General features: G+C 41.9%; 1 non-coding gene across 1 annotated transcript; it reads left to right on the top strand.

Moving 5' to 3' along the window:
• The first annotated feature begins 888 nt into the window (after positions 1–888).
• Positions 889–995, top strand: LOC133820250 (small nucleolar RNA R71). The gene has a single exon (XR_009886675.1). It is a non-coding gene; the product is annotated as a small nucleolar RNA R71 (small nucleolar RNA).
• The last annotated feature ends 15,590 nt before the right edge of the window (positions 996–16,585 follow it).

Below are 16,585 nucleotides of genomic sequence, written 5' to 3'. Positions count from 1 at the left end.
CATAAGTGGGAATAGTGGGTTTAAGGTTGGGTGATGTGGTTGGGGTTTCATCTTTGTCTTGTTGGGCAGATTGGGTAGGATCATTTGAACTTGATGGAAGGTTGGGTGGATCGTAAGTCTTGCCATCTCTTAGTGTGATGGCATTAGCATTTTCCCTTGGGTTTCGTACAGGCTGTGAAGGTAATTTTCCTTGATTATGTGTCTCATTTTGACTTAATGAAGTGGAAATTTGACCCATAGTATTCTCTAAATTTTTCAGGGACGCATGAGCTCCTTGAAGAAGTACTTGAGTTTGCATATTGGAGGCTACTAACTATTTTAGCATATCTTCCATCGATGGTTCTTGAGCTTGTGAGGTATTAGGTTGTTGAGGCTGAGGTGGATAAGTTTGTTGTTGCCTTTGTTGATAAGGAAATCCTGGCGGTCTAGTTGGTACAATTTATTGTTGATTCCCATATCGAAGATTAGGATGTTCCTTCCATCCTTCGTTATAAGTTATAACATAAGGGTCATACCTTTGCCTAGGTTGCCCTGGGAATCCCCCATTGCATTTACATGCTCATTGGTATCCTCTCGAAGTATAGGACATGCCCCACCAACTGACATATGCCATAAGGTCTCACTTGATGACCTAAAGCCATCTGTTGAACCATACTAGTTAATTGCGCCAGCTGCTGTTCTACTTTAGAGTTTGTCTCATTTAATCCCTTAACTGAAACTTCTTGACGAACTCCAAATTGTTGAGAATTAGTTGTCATATTAGAAATTAAGCTCCTAGTTGCAGCATGAGTCTTGTCCACCAGTGCTCCCCCACTTGCTACATCAATCATGCTCCAATCCAATGGAAATATTCCTTCATAAAAGTATTGGATTAAGAGTTGTTCACTTATTTGGTGGTGGGGGCAACTGGCACATAGCCTCTTAAATCTCTCCCAATACTCATATAATGACTCCCCAGTCTATTGGTGAATGCCACAGATTTTGTTCCTTATACTACCAACCTTAGATGCTCAAAAGTAACGCTCCAAGAACATTGTCTTCATTTCATTCTAGGTATTAACAGTTCTAGGAGGAAGGTAATAGAGTTATTCCTTTGCACCATCCTTCAAAGAAAATGGAAAGGCTCTCAATTTAATCTGCTCTTCCGTTTCTAAAGCTGGTTTCATACTAAAGCAGACTATGTGAAATTCAGTCAGATGCTTATTCGGGTCCTCTCCTGGTAGCCCATGGCAAGATGGTAGTAAATGTATGAGGCCCTATTTGAGTTCAAAGTTAACGTCCAACACTGGATATTGAATACACAGAGGTTGATGGTCTAGATTCGGCGCTGCCAACTCTTTCAATGTCCTTTCTTGCGCCATCTGAGACTTTACTGATGTTTCAGAGTCCGAATCATCGTTAGATGGTAATGGTATTTGTACTGGATTGACTCTCTTTAAGGTTGAAAGAGTGGATTGTCAAAGATAGTCCTTGAATAGCAGGACGACGATGTCTCAAGATATTGCTTTATGGCGTGCAGTCTTTCTTGAGTATCATTGCCATACATATACACACCTACAAATAAAATAAAAAATTAAACTATTAAGTATGTAGTTAATTAAATTGAATAATAAAATGACTTACAATAGTCCCCGGCAACGGCGCCAAAAATTTGATGCGTGTCGTATGCCGTATCAAATTTAAATATATATATATTTTGTTATTCACTTAAACCAGCAACTTCAGCATAGCGGTAAATAAGGGTCGAACCCATGAGGACTATGATCAAATTATTATTCAAAATAATACTAGACTGAAATTAAAAAGGGGTTTTAGTTTTAATAGCTGAAAACATAAAATGAAATAAATATCAACGATTGAATAACTAAGGATATAACGATATTAAAGAAATAGTCAAGAATTACTCTCCACCTTCAACAATCAATCTATCAACAATGATGAATAATATTCACTATTCCCAATTAAACTATTAACCCCACAGATAACACTTAAGCAGTCAATTATCCCAATTTCCCTAATATAATTAATTAAAGTTAAGCGCTCGTAATTAACATTTTTACCCAGCAATAAACCCATTAAGAATGCAATCTATTTAACCTAGTAAAAGCATTACACTTTGTGGAAACAGGTTAATCTAGGCAACAAATTCATTAAGCATGCAATTTATTTAACCTAGGTTCTATTTTTCCTCACAATTAAAATACCTGTCACAATACCTTAATTGCAATTTATCACTTTACTTAGAATTCTAAACTATTAGGTGAATAGAAATCCTAAGATGATAGTAGAACAATGCAAAACCCCAATTAGTGGCCATCTAAACAAGATTTTACAAGTTCCATGACATTCAAATAGAAAAATAGAAACAATTTAATATAAGGGAATAAAAGGAATGAAATTCATCAATGCATTCAAGATCTCTAGGGTTTTGAAATAGCCCTTAACTGTAACACCCCAATTTGCTAATAAGGTTTAGGACCTTGATTAGCGTGCCTGGAGGGCAATAAGTGAATTAATATGCTAATATATGAATTTAAATGAATATGTGACTAGAATGCATGTTTAGGTGGTATAAATATGCATGTGGGGCCCGTTCGCATGATAGGGGTAAATTGGTAAATTTTAGCCCGTTGAGGGCATAAATGTGTTATGCGATTTGTACCACGTGAGCGTGGTGATAACAGTGTGATGCACGTGCCGAGACGGTCCTCGGGAGCTAATTAGTCTAAAAGTCACAACGGGATTAAATACCCGGCTCGGGAGGAGCCTAGGGGTATTTTGGGAATTTTATAAATTGGGTTTGAAAATCAATGAGTTATGGTTAATGGTAATTGAGTAACTTGAGTGACCATTGGTAACTGTTGATAGTAACAATTTTAGATAAGAAAGATGGTAGATTTGTAAGAAAGGTGAATGGCAAGAATGCTCTTGAGGTTTAGATAGGATGGGGCTCTGATGAGGGGTAGAATAGTCTTTTGGCAGGGGCTTAGATATCTTCAGCTGAGGGAAAAGGGGATTCACGTTTATCACTTAGCCACATTTTGATCTTTCTAGAATTGGAAGAAAACCTAGAGGAGAAAAGGAAAAAAAACTAAGGGCAAGAAGGAAAGGAAGAAGGGCAACTCTCTAGGGATCAAGACGGGGATTAAAGCTAGGAAACTTGAAGGAGTATTTAGCATACAGAGGTAAGGAAATTCTATGCATATGAAGTGAAATTCAGTTAAGAATATCATGGAATTGAGAATTGAGTTGTGTGTTTTGCTTGGTGAATTCTTGGGATGAATTGAGGATAGGTTCAGCTGGAGTTTGTGTTTGAGCTTGGAATTTGGTTGGGAAAGTAGCTCAAGGTTGAATCCTTGATTGAGGTAAGAGCTTTATATATCTCTGAATTTTCGTATCTGATGTGGTTTTAGAATTTGGAAGCATGGATTAAGTTTTTCAAGCTTTGGTTTAAGATTTTGGTTTACTAGCTTAAGTTTTCTAAAATTTGAAACCAAGAGTGGATTTTTGGGTGTGGTTGTGTGATTGAGTTGTTTATGATGTTTATAGGTTGTTAAGGGATTCATTTGGGGTTTTAAATTGGTTTTGGGGCTTAGGTGCTTGTTTGGGGTGATTTGGAGTGGTTTTGGCTCGGGGAAAACGCAGGGGAAAACCCAGATTTCTGGGTTCGCGAAGGAGCGCCGCGGCCCTGTTCTTGGGCGGCGCGGCGCGAGGCTGTTTCTAGGCAGGGGAGGCTTTCTGACTTGCTGGGCGCTGCGGCCCTCTAGGGCAGCGCCGCGACGCTAGGCCATTTTCAGAACATGTGATTTTGCAATTTTGAGCCTTTGCTCCGGGGGTTCGGGGGATGTCTTCGATGTATTGTATTAGGGATTTGGGGGTTCTGAGAGTGTGGGATTGGCCCCGAAAAGTGGTTTTGGATTGGTTATCATTAAAGGGTGTTTTATATGTGTTGCGACTAGGTTTTCGGAGAGGCTCGGGATAGAGGACCGTGCTCGCGGCCTTAGTGCATCAGAAAGCCCGGGATACAGGTAAGAAAACTGTAGCACTCGTAGAGCAGGGCTTGGGCCCATAGTTTTGTTGCAGGGCGCGGCCCTAGACTATATTATTGCTAGGATGTAGCATTACATTAATGATTATGTATTTGATTTTTATTTGAGTATGCTAAATGTGGAAATAGCAGAATGAACGGGGAAGGGCCGGAAATGGCGAAAGGCCGGGAACGACGAAGGCCGAGAACGGCAGTGGGGCCGAGAATACCACTTAGTACATGGAGTGCTCGTGGTTAGGGTGAGACCCCAGTGGATACATGGGATATCCCTACGGTATAGACCGAGATCCTAGGCTTTGGTAACGCCTCTGGGACGGCATGGCCATATATGTGTTGATTATATGGACTGTCTGACTAGTTATGAGCTATCTGTTGTAGTGACTGTATAATATGCATATGTTGTGTACCGCTTTAGTTTTCTTGCTGGGCTTCGGCTCACGGGTGCTCTGTGTTGCAGGTAAGGGCAAGGGGATAGTCAACCAACCATGGGTACGGAGAGCGTGAAGCGGCGTGTAGATGTTTGGCCTGCCTGGTGTAACATGCCGGCCTTGATGGCATGTTACAAGCTAGGATGGCGCTCGATCAGATGCGCACGCGAGGGTGCAGGCTGGTGAGCATGCTGATGCCTAGTTTGTACGGCAGTGGCATTTTCGTAAATATCTTCAATATTGCCCGGAAATGGACGGGACTAGGTAGGTTCCATATTGAAGGGTCAATGAACGCAATGGTATGATCGGATTTGGGAGATTCAGAGAATTGGCGAGCCGGAAGCCAAATATGTCTCCCAAGCGAAAATCATATATGTTCCTGGTAGAAGGCTAAAAGCTCAAAAGGCTCTTTGTAGGGGGAGCACCTGGTGTCAGCTCTCCACCACCCCCTGGCGCAGGTGCATCAAGTGAGCTACTACTAGTTGGGAGGACTAGTAGGGCGGGCATATGAGGACCACGAGGGGACTCATATGTCTCCATGAGTAGGAGTACTCATGGACATTACCGGGCCGCCCCGGTAGTGCGTCGAAGTATGCTGCCAGAGGTTTAAGGGTACGGTTCCCTTGGCTTGCCGGGATGCCACTTGCATGGAACGTGGCCCAAACCTTCGAGAGATGTCATGGCGCGCCATGACCATGAATCTCTACACGAGATGGCACGGGAAGTCATTCGTGGGACTTGTTAGCATGCAAGCATTGGAGGGTGCACTATGCTTGAGCAGGACAGAGGTCCAGTGTGTGCTACTAGTCTGGTAGCCAGTCTCGAGGGCCTGCCAACATGAACGATGGTATGGTGCCTTGAGGATTGGACCATGGACGTATGGGGGTCCTTGGTCTGTGACGTGAGCTAATCGGATAGTATCGAATGGGACATGATGGGAGGTGTTGGCACGTCAGCTTGGTGTTGGCTCTTGGCCACACATGCTACCTTGACTTGCGAATGTCTGGGTGAGCATCGGTGTTGGGATTTGCCTTGCCATAGTGAGAACCTATGGATAGTGTGAGTGTCTTGGCTAGATAGCCTTGATGCATGTGTTGCACTCATAGATGCTTGAGAGCATGACTCAGTGAGAGTTTCTCAAGAGACGGAAGTGTGCAAAGGCACACGGCCGCGCAAAAAATGTGCTCATTGTTATTCGAATGGTTGGAAGGCTGACCTTGGCTCAGAGGAGTCAAGGTGCCGCACGGGCATTTCCGCTGTCAAAATGTCAGCCCGTGACAGTTGGTATCAGAGCCAGGTTCATCTTAAGTTGGGGTGAACCTGGTTGGCCCATCCTAGAAAGGATGTAGGCGTGTTGAAGGACCATAAGGGTCTGGATGCTTGGACAGATGTCGTTGAGCCTTTTAGTCACCTAGAAAGGATCAGTAGGCTGAGACGGGATGAGACTTGGTTGCTCTTCTTCGTGGGAATACTGGACATCCTAGAGAGGGGACAAGTTATGGTTGCTTCGAATCAAAGTTCAAAGATGCTAGAAAGACAACAACCACGTGCAATTGTTGAGAGGTGCTACAAAAGAGTTGGAACTCATTGACATGAGACAAGGTTTGATCGAGAGGTCAAGGTTTTATGCTTGGTTCACTAGTTCAGGTTTGCCTGAGTGACAGTGTAAGTCGCGGGAGCGCTGTTGTTGAAAAGGGAACTTGTACGCATAATGGTGGTCGTCAGATGCTTGTCAGTCACGACAGAAGTCGAGAGTGGATAGCTTTGGGGAACTAGATAAAGATGAACATGGAATGCTTCAGTTGCTACTTGTGTGTCAAATGGCATCATAGGGAGACCAAGGTGGCCATGGCCGCGATCGTCAGAGGGCAGTCGTACTTGGAGGTGTCTACATGTTATCTTGTTTCGCCCAAGAAGGGAGGCGCCGAGACAATTGAGTGGGACGGGTTGGCTCACAGAGATGTTATCTTGTGTGAGCAACACTAAGGCATTGTAAGATATGCTATGTTGTGGAATATATGCATCATAGGCCAGCAGGGCCGAGTAGACCGCGCGCAGTGGTCAGAATAGTACTAGAGTTTCGAGAGCGCTGGAGGGCTGCGTCAAGGAAACTTAGTACTGCAGGAAGGCTTAAGGAGGCAGAGATGGTGCTTGAGTTTAAATGTGGGCCGGAGGGCCTTTCTATTGGGACTTAGAGACCATAGAAGCCGAGAGAAGCTGCCCGGAGGGGCGAGATGCTAGTATAGAGCAGATGGATAGCTATGTGGATAGTGCGTGCATAAGGGAATCGACAGTGGTGCTACACGAAGTAGTTGACTCGAGAGTCACATCATACAGGGGGCACTTCTAGATTTGTTGGGTGCATGAAAACTTGGGGTGGTCAGACGCTCTTGCGTGTGGGCAAGTTGTCGAGGACGCCAACAGTTGAAGTGGGGGAGAGACCTTCACGGTTCAAACATCCAAATAGCAGACCAATGTTCCATTACGAAAGCATCGAGATGAGTTATCATGGAGATCGTTAGTTGTTCAGAATGTAAAGTCAAGGAGACTCAGAGACAGAGACAGAGCCCGTTACCTAGGGTGAAAGTCGTCAGGACTCACGTACTAAGGTAACATCAGTGCAACGTTTGCCTTAAGGTGAAAGTCAACAAGACTTAGGTACTAAGGTAACATAGATATGTCGAGGGGTGAAGAGTCAGAATGGACGAGACATTAGTTCAACATCATCTTCAAAAGTGATAAATGGAACGAGGGACCGCACGAGAAAAGTGGTTATCTTGCGAGCTATACCTTGAGAGGTACACCTCGAGAAGAGAAGTTATTCCTAAGTTGAAGTGGGGGAGCCAACTAATTCATATGTTCGAAGGGTCAGGGTACTTGTTCAGTTTTGGTGTGAGAATCTAGAGAGAAACACAGCAACAGATGGGTTGTACAGTGCGAAGACATGCATGACTGATGCGAGTAGGTCAGGTGACCAATTGAAACTGCAGATAGATAGTATGCATGGGCGTAGGCTGAGACCAAGATTGGGCAGGTTTTGCAGCATGTTATGGGACATGCTTAGTGTTTTATGGGGATACGTGTTTATGGGAACACAAGCCGAATGATTCAGAGAACATATGCCGAAGGGAGATAGCGGATTGTGACAACTTCAGACCTCAAGGGTGAGGTAAAGTGCAGTCAAGTTGATCAAGGTTCAACAGGCCGTCTAGAGTTAGGCAAGGTTGAATTAAGGGCAGAACTTGAGGCACGATGCTGAGAGTCCGCATGAGCACGAGCCAGAAGGCAGTGTAGTGGTTTCGAATGATGTCAGATCATTGACCACGTTGTAGAAGCTCAGAGGAGCAGTGATGCTTATGGTCAGAAGTGGCCATTTTGCATCAAGCCATGGGTATGCAGTAAGGCCGGAGGGCCAAAAGTCTGAAAGACTACTTCGCGAAGTCTGTGTGCAAGGATGCACTAGATACTGCATTCAGGCTACAGTTGGCATGAGTGCCACGTTGAAGAGAGACATGCCTTCAATGGAAGAATGTTTCGTAGGTGCCGTTGGGAACGGTTGGTTTGTGAACCTCACCCTGAGGGGGGTGCACCTTAATTTCCTCCTTGTCAATAAGAGAGTAGGCATTGGAAAATTGGCGGGAAAGCAACAATCAAAAGATGTGTTGGCATTGGGGTCAGTGTTCCAAGGGCTGCTTCGTTGACTGGAGGGACATCGTGACGGACTCAGAGGAGTTCATGTATGCAAGGAGTATTCGAGTGCTGCGACACTACTTCATGGGAGCATTCTGAATAGCGAAGGTAGCATGGGGTCCTTGATCGAGTCCAAGGGTGGACGTGGGAGATCATCACCAAGTTGGTGGTTCTAAAGTGGTAGTGGGACTAGTGTAGACTCAAGATTCGGAAGAAGCATGGAGTGAGCTTAGGAGTCGAGGCAGGAAGATTGGCCAGCGGTCTGTCGATGAGGGCATCGACAATTGAAGTGAGGGAGAGTGTAACATGCCGGCCTTGATGGCATGTTACAAGCTAGGATGGCGCTCGATCAGATGCGCACGCGAGGGTGCAGGCTGGTGAGCATGCTGATGCCTAGTTTGTACGGCAGTGGCATTTTCGTAAATATCTTCAATATTGCCCGGAAATGGACGGGACTGGGTAGGTTCCATATTGAAGGGTCAATGAACGCAATGGTATGATCGGATTTGGGAGATTCAGAGAATTGGCGAGCCGGAAGCCAAATATGTCTCCCAAGCGAAAATCATATATGTTCCTGGTAGAAGGCTAAAAGCTCAAAAGGCTCTTTGTAGGGGGAGCACCTGGTGTCAGCTCTCCACCACCCCCTGGCGCAGGTGCGTCAAGTGAGCTACTACTAGTTGGGAGGACTAGTAGGGCGGGCATATGAGGACCACGAGGGGACTCATATGTCTCCATGAGTAGGAGTACTCATGGACATTACCGGGCCGCCCCGGTAGTGCGTCGAAGTGTGCTGCCAGAGGTTTAAGGGTACGGTTCCCTTGGCTTGCCGGGATGCCACTTGCATGGAACGTGGCCCAAACCTTTGAGAGATTTCATGGCGCGCCATGACCATGAATCTCTACACGAGATGGCACGGGAAGTCATTCGTGGGACTTGTTAGCATGCAAGCATTGGAGGGTGCACTATGCTTGAGCAGGACAGAGGTCCAGTGTGTGCTACTAGTCTGGTAGCCAGTCTCGAGGGCCTGCCAACATGCACGATGGTATGGTGCCTTGAGGATTGTACCATGGACGTATGGGGGTCCTTGGTCTGTGACGTGAGCTAATCGGATAGTATCGAATGGGACATGATGGGAGGTGTTGGCACGTCAGCTTGGTGTTGGCTCTTGGCCACACATGCTACCTTGACTTGCGAATGTCTGGGTGAGCATTGGTGTTGGGATTTGCCTTGCCATAGTGAGAACCTATGGATAGTGTGAGTGTCTTGGCTAGATAGCCTTGATGCATGTGTTGCGCTCATAGATGCTTGAGAGCATGACTCAGTGAGAGTTGTTTGAGAGACGGAAGTGTGCAAAGGCACACGGCCGCACGAAAAATGTGCTCATTGTTATTCGAATGGTTGGAAGGCTGACCTTGGCTTAGAGGAGTCAAGGTGCCGCATGGGCATTTCCGCTGTCAAAATGTCAGCCCGTGACACCTGGCTGCCACGGCCAGTGGTTTTGGGAGATGATTGTATTAAAACCTAGATTTTTGTCGTCTAGTCAACTCAAATTTGTGAATTATATGTTGTAAATATTTCTAAACAGTATCTTGGGATCCCAAGTGTCAAACTCTCAACGATTTATAGTAAATGGAATTACTTTCAAAGTTTGTTTCGCTGTTTATGATTTAACTACACTTTTGGCCTAAAAACCTTGATTAGCGAGTTCAATGCACGTTTAAAACTCACTTAGTAACGGCTCTAAGGTAGTAGAGAGTTACATTAACTATAAAGAAAACTACTCCATAATCATATTCATATTCATAAACATAAATATTCAATGAAAATAAAAGAGTTTTGAGAAGAAAGAAAAACTAGATTGAAGAATATAGATGATGATGTTTTTTCCTCATCCTCTGCTGCTCTAGCCTCTAAAAATTGCAATCCAAAGTTCTAATAGAAGTTGACCCTAATCCATTTTATAGCCCATGAAAAATTACATTTAAAATTTGAATTTAAAGAAAAAATTTGTCGCACGGCCGCGGCTAGTGATTCTTGGTGGTCGCGGCCACGGGTCAGTTGTTGGGCCAAATTCGCGTAGAGGCCGCAGCCAGGAGATCAAGATGGCCGCGGCCAATACTCCCTGTCTCCCAGGCCGCGGCCAGTAAATGCCTGTGGTCGCGGCCACTGGTCATTTTCTGCTCACATGCTTTTTCTTCATAATCTCCAACTTAGGCTCGATTCTCGAGTTTAGGGACTTCTTAAACACTTCAAACTCATTCAAAACTTCATTTTCTTGAGTCTTATCATTGCACCTTCATTTCTAACCACAAAATTGTATCAAATTGATCAATAATACCTTATAAAATATTTTATGACTAAAATATAAAAAACTCGTAAAACAAAGCTAGGAACACCTAAAAACACTTGAAAGGAACATTATCTAAGTGCGAAAGGATAAAAAAAAATACCCAAAATACCCTTATCAGGTTTCAAGGATTGACGGGTGATTTTGATGAGTCTTTTGGCTAGATTTCCTATGGGTTTTGTTGCTTAGAGTATAGTAGAACTATTGTGATAATTAAAGTATGTTATTAGGATGGTTTTAGGTTGAATTGAGTGAGGTTTGACTGCTGGAAATGGTGAGTTTTCTGGGTTTGAAGGGGTCGGGTCGCGACTCTATTCTTGGTGTTCCATGGCCCTCTAGTGCAGATGGGAGGTGAAGTGAAGGGCGGGCCGTGACATAGGGGGCTTAGGGCCGTGACTCTTAAGGGCATTTTTTTTCTTTGAGGAGGTTTTAGGTGTGGGAACCTAACCTAGGGTGCTCGGGACCGATTCCACTACCGTGTTTGGTGGAATTCGATGTTCTGAAGGCTAGAACTTGGCCCGGAAACCTTTATACAATTATTATTCATGGAATTCCTTATCTTGGTTGTGACTTGGTGTAAGCTAGGGCTCGGGGCAAGGGATCGCGCTCAAGGGTCATTTCTCGTAATCAGAGCGTTCAGAATTAAAGGTAAGAAAACTGCACTCGGTTGTGTGATTATGTTGGGACTAAAGGTTCCCTATACCTGTATGCATTACTATATGATGGTATTATGCCATGTGAACATGAAATAAACAACCTAAGAGAGCCAGAATTAATATTGGTGCATAGGGCGCGGCTCAACTACTGGTAGCCAAGGACAGCTTAATATTCACTGAGCTCAGTTTAAGCAGACCGGAGTAGTGGGGTAAACAGAGGGTGCGACCTAAGAGCGCCGACCCTGATTATTTTATGACTTGGTTATTGATGTTAATTTGATAAATTTTACATGCTAAATATTTGATTATTAGATTGTGGATTTACTGATTATGTGGATGATATGGATTGCTGAGTGTATGATTATGCTTAATGAATTATTTGGTTGTTGCTATTGTTCGTGCTATGATATTATGGTTTTCTTGTTGGGCATTGGCTCACGGGTGCTACGTGGTGCAGGTAAAGGCAAGGGTAAGCTTGATCAGCCCTGATTTGGAGAGCTCTAGTGGTGGAATGTACATAGTCAGCTGCTCGGCCGCCACAGTCGAGGGTTGAACAGGAACAGGAGAACCTTAAATGTCCATTTTGCTCTTAGAGTGGCTTGTAGTTGTATATAACCCTGAAATTTTGTAAATCGTCCTTTAAACTCTATTTCTTTTGGGATCCCATGTACAAAATGTTTATTTAAATGAAATGTATCTTTTATGACCAAAATATTTTAACCCTAGTTCAATTATAGTTTCAATAACACGCTTTTAACTAGTTAACTAGGTTAGCAAATCTTGCACTTTTATAAACACAGTGTAACAGTCTTGGCTACCCAGGGTGTTACAACTTATCATTCATTTTATAGGCTCACTAGGTCACTTATTTAATTTAAAAATAAATAAAATAATAGGTAACATTAACCATTAGGTCAAAATTATCATTGGCTTTAGTCCTATGAAACTTCGCATTTAATTATAAGCCTGTTGGACTTAAAATTCAAGGCCCATATTATTTTCTATTGATTAATTAATTAAATAATTATTTAAATCCTTTATCAAATTAATTATTTATACTTTGAACCTTGATTTAAACTTATTTATTAATTTAGACACCAATTTATCTTAATTAATAAATCTGCCCTACAATATCTTTTCTTAGCTAAATTGCATAACTCTGTGAAGTTATCTAAAATTGACCTGGTCAACATTGATAATTCTAATTAAAAGGAATCCATTGTTTTACTTCTTTATCAAAAGCTATAGATGTTCATATCTATGATTAACACTCCCACTCAATTATACTACCGAGTTCCCAAGATGTAAGTATGGGCTAGTCCATAGGGTAAGCTTGTAACGAACAAGTCAAAGAACTCAAATAATACAATCACATAGAATACTAACCACAAAGAATTGAGATTGAATTGACCTATGGTCAACTATATGATATGACTAGAATAAATAATAACGATATACTTACTTATCCTATATACTTTCAATATCGGTCCAGTTCGATGTAACAAATACATCCGATCTTATCTACATTGTTAATGTTATAGAAAGAACATAACACTACTGTGTAAGTAGATTATATCGTAGATTGGCAAGTCAATGTAAATCATGTGCACTAACTAATCTTAGGACAAACTTATTTTGAACATATAATCATATTTATATTCCACTGTGATTATGTCACAATAAATATGATTAGCTATATGCTCAGGATTTAATAAAATTTTATATTAAACGAATAATCATGAAAAAAAAAACATGTGAGCAAAGTGATTGATCAAGTCAAAATGATTTCTATTCTTTTATTGATAATAAAATGAAATTACAAAGAAATTGAGTTTTAATTAGGACATAAAACCCTAACAAATTCCCACTTGCACTAATTGGAACTAATGCCTTAATTCTACTAGTCTCATTTCCTTGATATGCTTATCAAATATAGCTTCTGGTAGTGTCTTGGTAAACAGATCCGCAAGATTGTCTTTAGATGCAATCTTCATATCCTTTACATCTCCCCTGGCCACATATTCTCAAATTATGTGATACTCTTTTTCTATATACTTACTCCTCTTGTGAATTCTAGGTTCTTTTGAGTTGGCTATCACTCCTGTGTAGTCACAAAACAACATAAGGGGTTTATCGATATCTAGAATAACACCAAGATCTGGATAGAACTTTTTTAGCCAGACTGTCTCCTAAGTTGCTTCAGATCCAGCTATGTACTCAGCCTCCATGATGGAATCTGAGATCGCGGACTACTTTACGCTTCTCCATATCACAGCTCCACCCCGAAGAGTAAACATCATTCCAGAAGTAGACTTCCTATCATCGACATCAATCTACAAATTTGAATCGATGTAGCCTACAGGGTTCAGAACACCACCCTTGTAGACAAACATATAATCCCTAGTTTGTCTTAAATACTTCAAAATATGCTTAATTGCTATTCAACGTTCCGGTCCTGGGTTTGACTAATACCTGCTCACTACTCCCACTGCATAGCATACATCAGACTTCCAACTGCAGATGCATAAGGAACTTTTCTCATTGCATCTTCCTCTTCAGGAGTTTGGAGAGACTACTTCTTTGAAAGATAAATTCCATGGCGGGACGGTAGACGTCCTTTCTTGGAATTCGTCATTTAAAATCGTTCAAACACTTTATTAATGTAAGTTGCTTGAGATAGAGCTAAGAGTTTGTTCTTTCCATCCCTAATGATCTGGATACCTATAACATAGCTTGTTTCCCCCAAATCCTTCATTTGGAATTGAGTGCTCAGCCAATTCTTCACATATGATAATTTCTTAACATTGTTTCCAATGAGTAAGATATCATCTACATAAAGAACCAGGAATACCACTATTTGATTTGCCTTCAGTTGGTAAACTCAAGGCTCATCAATATTTTGTTCAAAGCCATAGGTTTTGATTATTTCATCAAACCTAAGTTTCTAGGAATGAGAAGCTTGGTGAAGTCCATAAATGGACCTATTCAACTTGCAAACTTTTCCTTCTTGCCCAGCTATTTTAAATCCTTCTGGCTGATTCATATAAATGACTTTTTCAAGCTTCCCATTAAGAAAAGTTTTCTTGACGCCCATTTCCCAGATATCATAGTCCATAGCGACTACTATGGATGGGAGGATGCGAATGGACTTGAGCGTGGATACCGGACTAAAAGTTTCATCATAGTCCACACCTTCTCTTTGGGTATAACCATTTGCCACTAATCGAGCTTTATAAGTTTCGATCTTTCCATCAACACCTCATTTCTTCTTGTAGATCCACTTGCACCCAATGGACCTAAAGTCATTAGGTGCTTACACAAGATCCCAGATGGAATTTTAGTGCATGGACTCCATTTCCTTTTTCATGGCTTTGAGCCATAGTTACTTTTTAGGGCTAGCCATTACCTGTTTGAAAGACAACAAATCATCGTCACTAGTGTCACCAACAACCATATTGACTATATCATAGATTGGTAGGTCTGTGTAAATCTTATGCACTGAATAATCTTAGGAGTAACTTATTTTGAACATATAATCATATTTATATTCCACTGTGATTACATCACTATAGATATGATTAGCTTTATACTCAAAATTTAATAGAAGTTTATATTAAACAAATAATCATGAAAATATAACATGTTAGCAAAGTGATTGACCAAGTAAAAAATGATTTCTATTCTTTTATTGCTAATAAAATGAGATTGCAAATAAATTTAGTTTTAATTAGGGCATAAAACCCCAACTCTATCTTGCTCCGCGAGCACTTGTTTCCTATTCTCGAGAATTCATCCCGCGTCTCGGGCCATATCAATATAGTACAATCGTTGTTGGTGGAGATGGTGTACCTCTTTGGATAGGCGAAAAAAAACCAAGCAGTTAGCGACTTGACTCAAAAACAGATAAGCCAGAATGAGAACCCTTAAGACTACTACTCAGGGAATGGAGGAGAAGGAATTCTAAGGCATTGGGGTGTCCTTGGAACCAACAGATTAGTGCCAAAGAACACAGCTGGAGGTCATCAGATCTGGAAATTTTCCAAATTCTGGCCAAATGTCCAGAAACACGAAAAATCGCATGAAGCGCAGAACATGTCATTTTGACCATTTAAAACGTCAAAATAGGCCCAAAGCAACTAAAAAGAGGTCAAAAATTCCTTTGGATTCGAGAAATGTCAAAGCCCTAAGGATGCAACTACACACTTAACAAACTAGAATATAAAGCAAGAACAGGTCGAAAATACTTACTCGATATAAAGCGATTGTAGGTGTTGTGTCGTGTGCGAACTTGAAAGTATTTCTTATTGTTCGACTAGAAGAATGAAGATTCCCTCCAGCCGTTCAAGTTGTCAAAAATGCAGGAACTGGTGAAGGATTTTGCGTTCTGGGAGTGATGAAGCTTTTGGAGAGTTTGCAGGTTTTGGAATTTTTGAATTTCATATGGCCAATGTGAGTATGTGACAGGCGGTTCTCGAGTTTTATACTTGAAGAGCTTAGGGTGGAAGAAATTCCACCTCGACCTTCGGTCACCTACGGGGTAGGCACTCGAGCATGATCCAACGTACACAATTATCAAGGCATAGATTGCAATCATTAGCATGGGAAAAGGAATCCTCAGATAGAGGGTGAAAGGACGCTTAGGGTACAAATTGGACGTCTTGGGCATGGAATGGACTCCTCATTAACTGCATTGATTAATGGGCCCAGCAATGAGGCGTCAATGCGTGGCTTTTCAGTTTTTGAGTACAACATCATGAAGAGCCCAAGAGTCACCTCTCAAATACCATTGAAATTATTCCTATTAGACTAAGTCTCCACTTTCAGAGGACAAGTGAAGACATGGGGGAAAATATTGTCTATGATTTCATCATTGGACACGTGGCAATAATTAGAGAAGTAATTAGGCTCATCGGGAGATAATAAAGCTCTGTAGTTCTCGTCTAGAACTTCTCGGAGTGTAATTGTAACGACCCAAAATAACTAATATGGCTTAAGGGCCCTGATTAGTGTGCCGGGAAGGCATAATTGACTTATGAGTGAATTTATTGATTTAATGCAGGCTTGTATGATTATTTGAATATAAATGTGGTTAAATGTTATATCTGTGAGAACCACATTATTATGTGGGTAGATTTGCAGTGAGCGACTTGAGGTGATCTTAGGGAGCTAGATAGCAGGAAAAGTCACAACGGGGTTTAGTATTTGACTATGGATAAGTCAGGGGTATTTTAGGTATCTAGTAGCTATTTAGACTATCATGTTATGGAAATAAATACATGGAGATATATTTGAGGATATGAAGCTTAGGCGGGAATATTGGGGAAATTTACCGTTTTGCCCTTGGGGACGTTTCCGGCACCCCGAGCCTCGGGATTGACTTAATTGATTAGGATTAGACTAAGTTAATGGAAAATAG

Source organism: Humulus lupulus, chromosome 2 (genome assembly GCF_963169125.1).
Source record: "Humulus lupulus chromosome 2, drHumLupu1.1, whole genome shotgun sequence".
NCBI classification, from domain to species: domain Eukaryota; kingdom Viridiplantae; phylum Streptophyta; class Magnoliopsida; order Rosales; family Cannabaceae; genus Humulus; species Humulus lupulus.
This window is presented reverse-complemented; position numbering and strand designations above follow the sequence as displayed.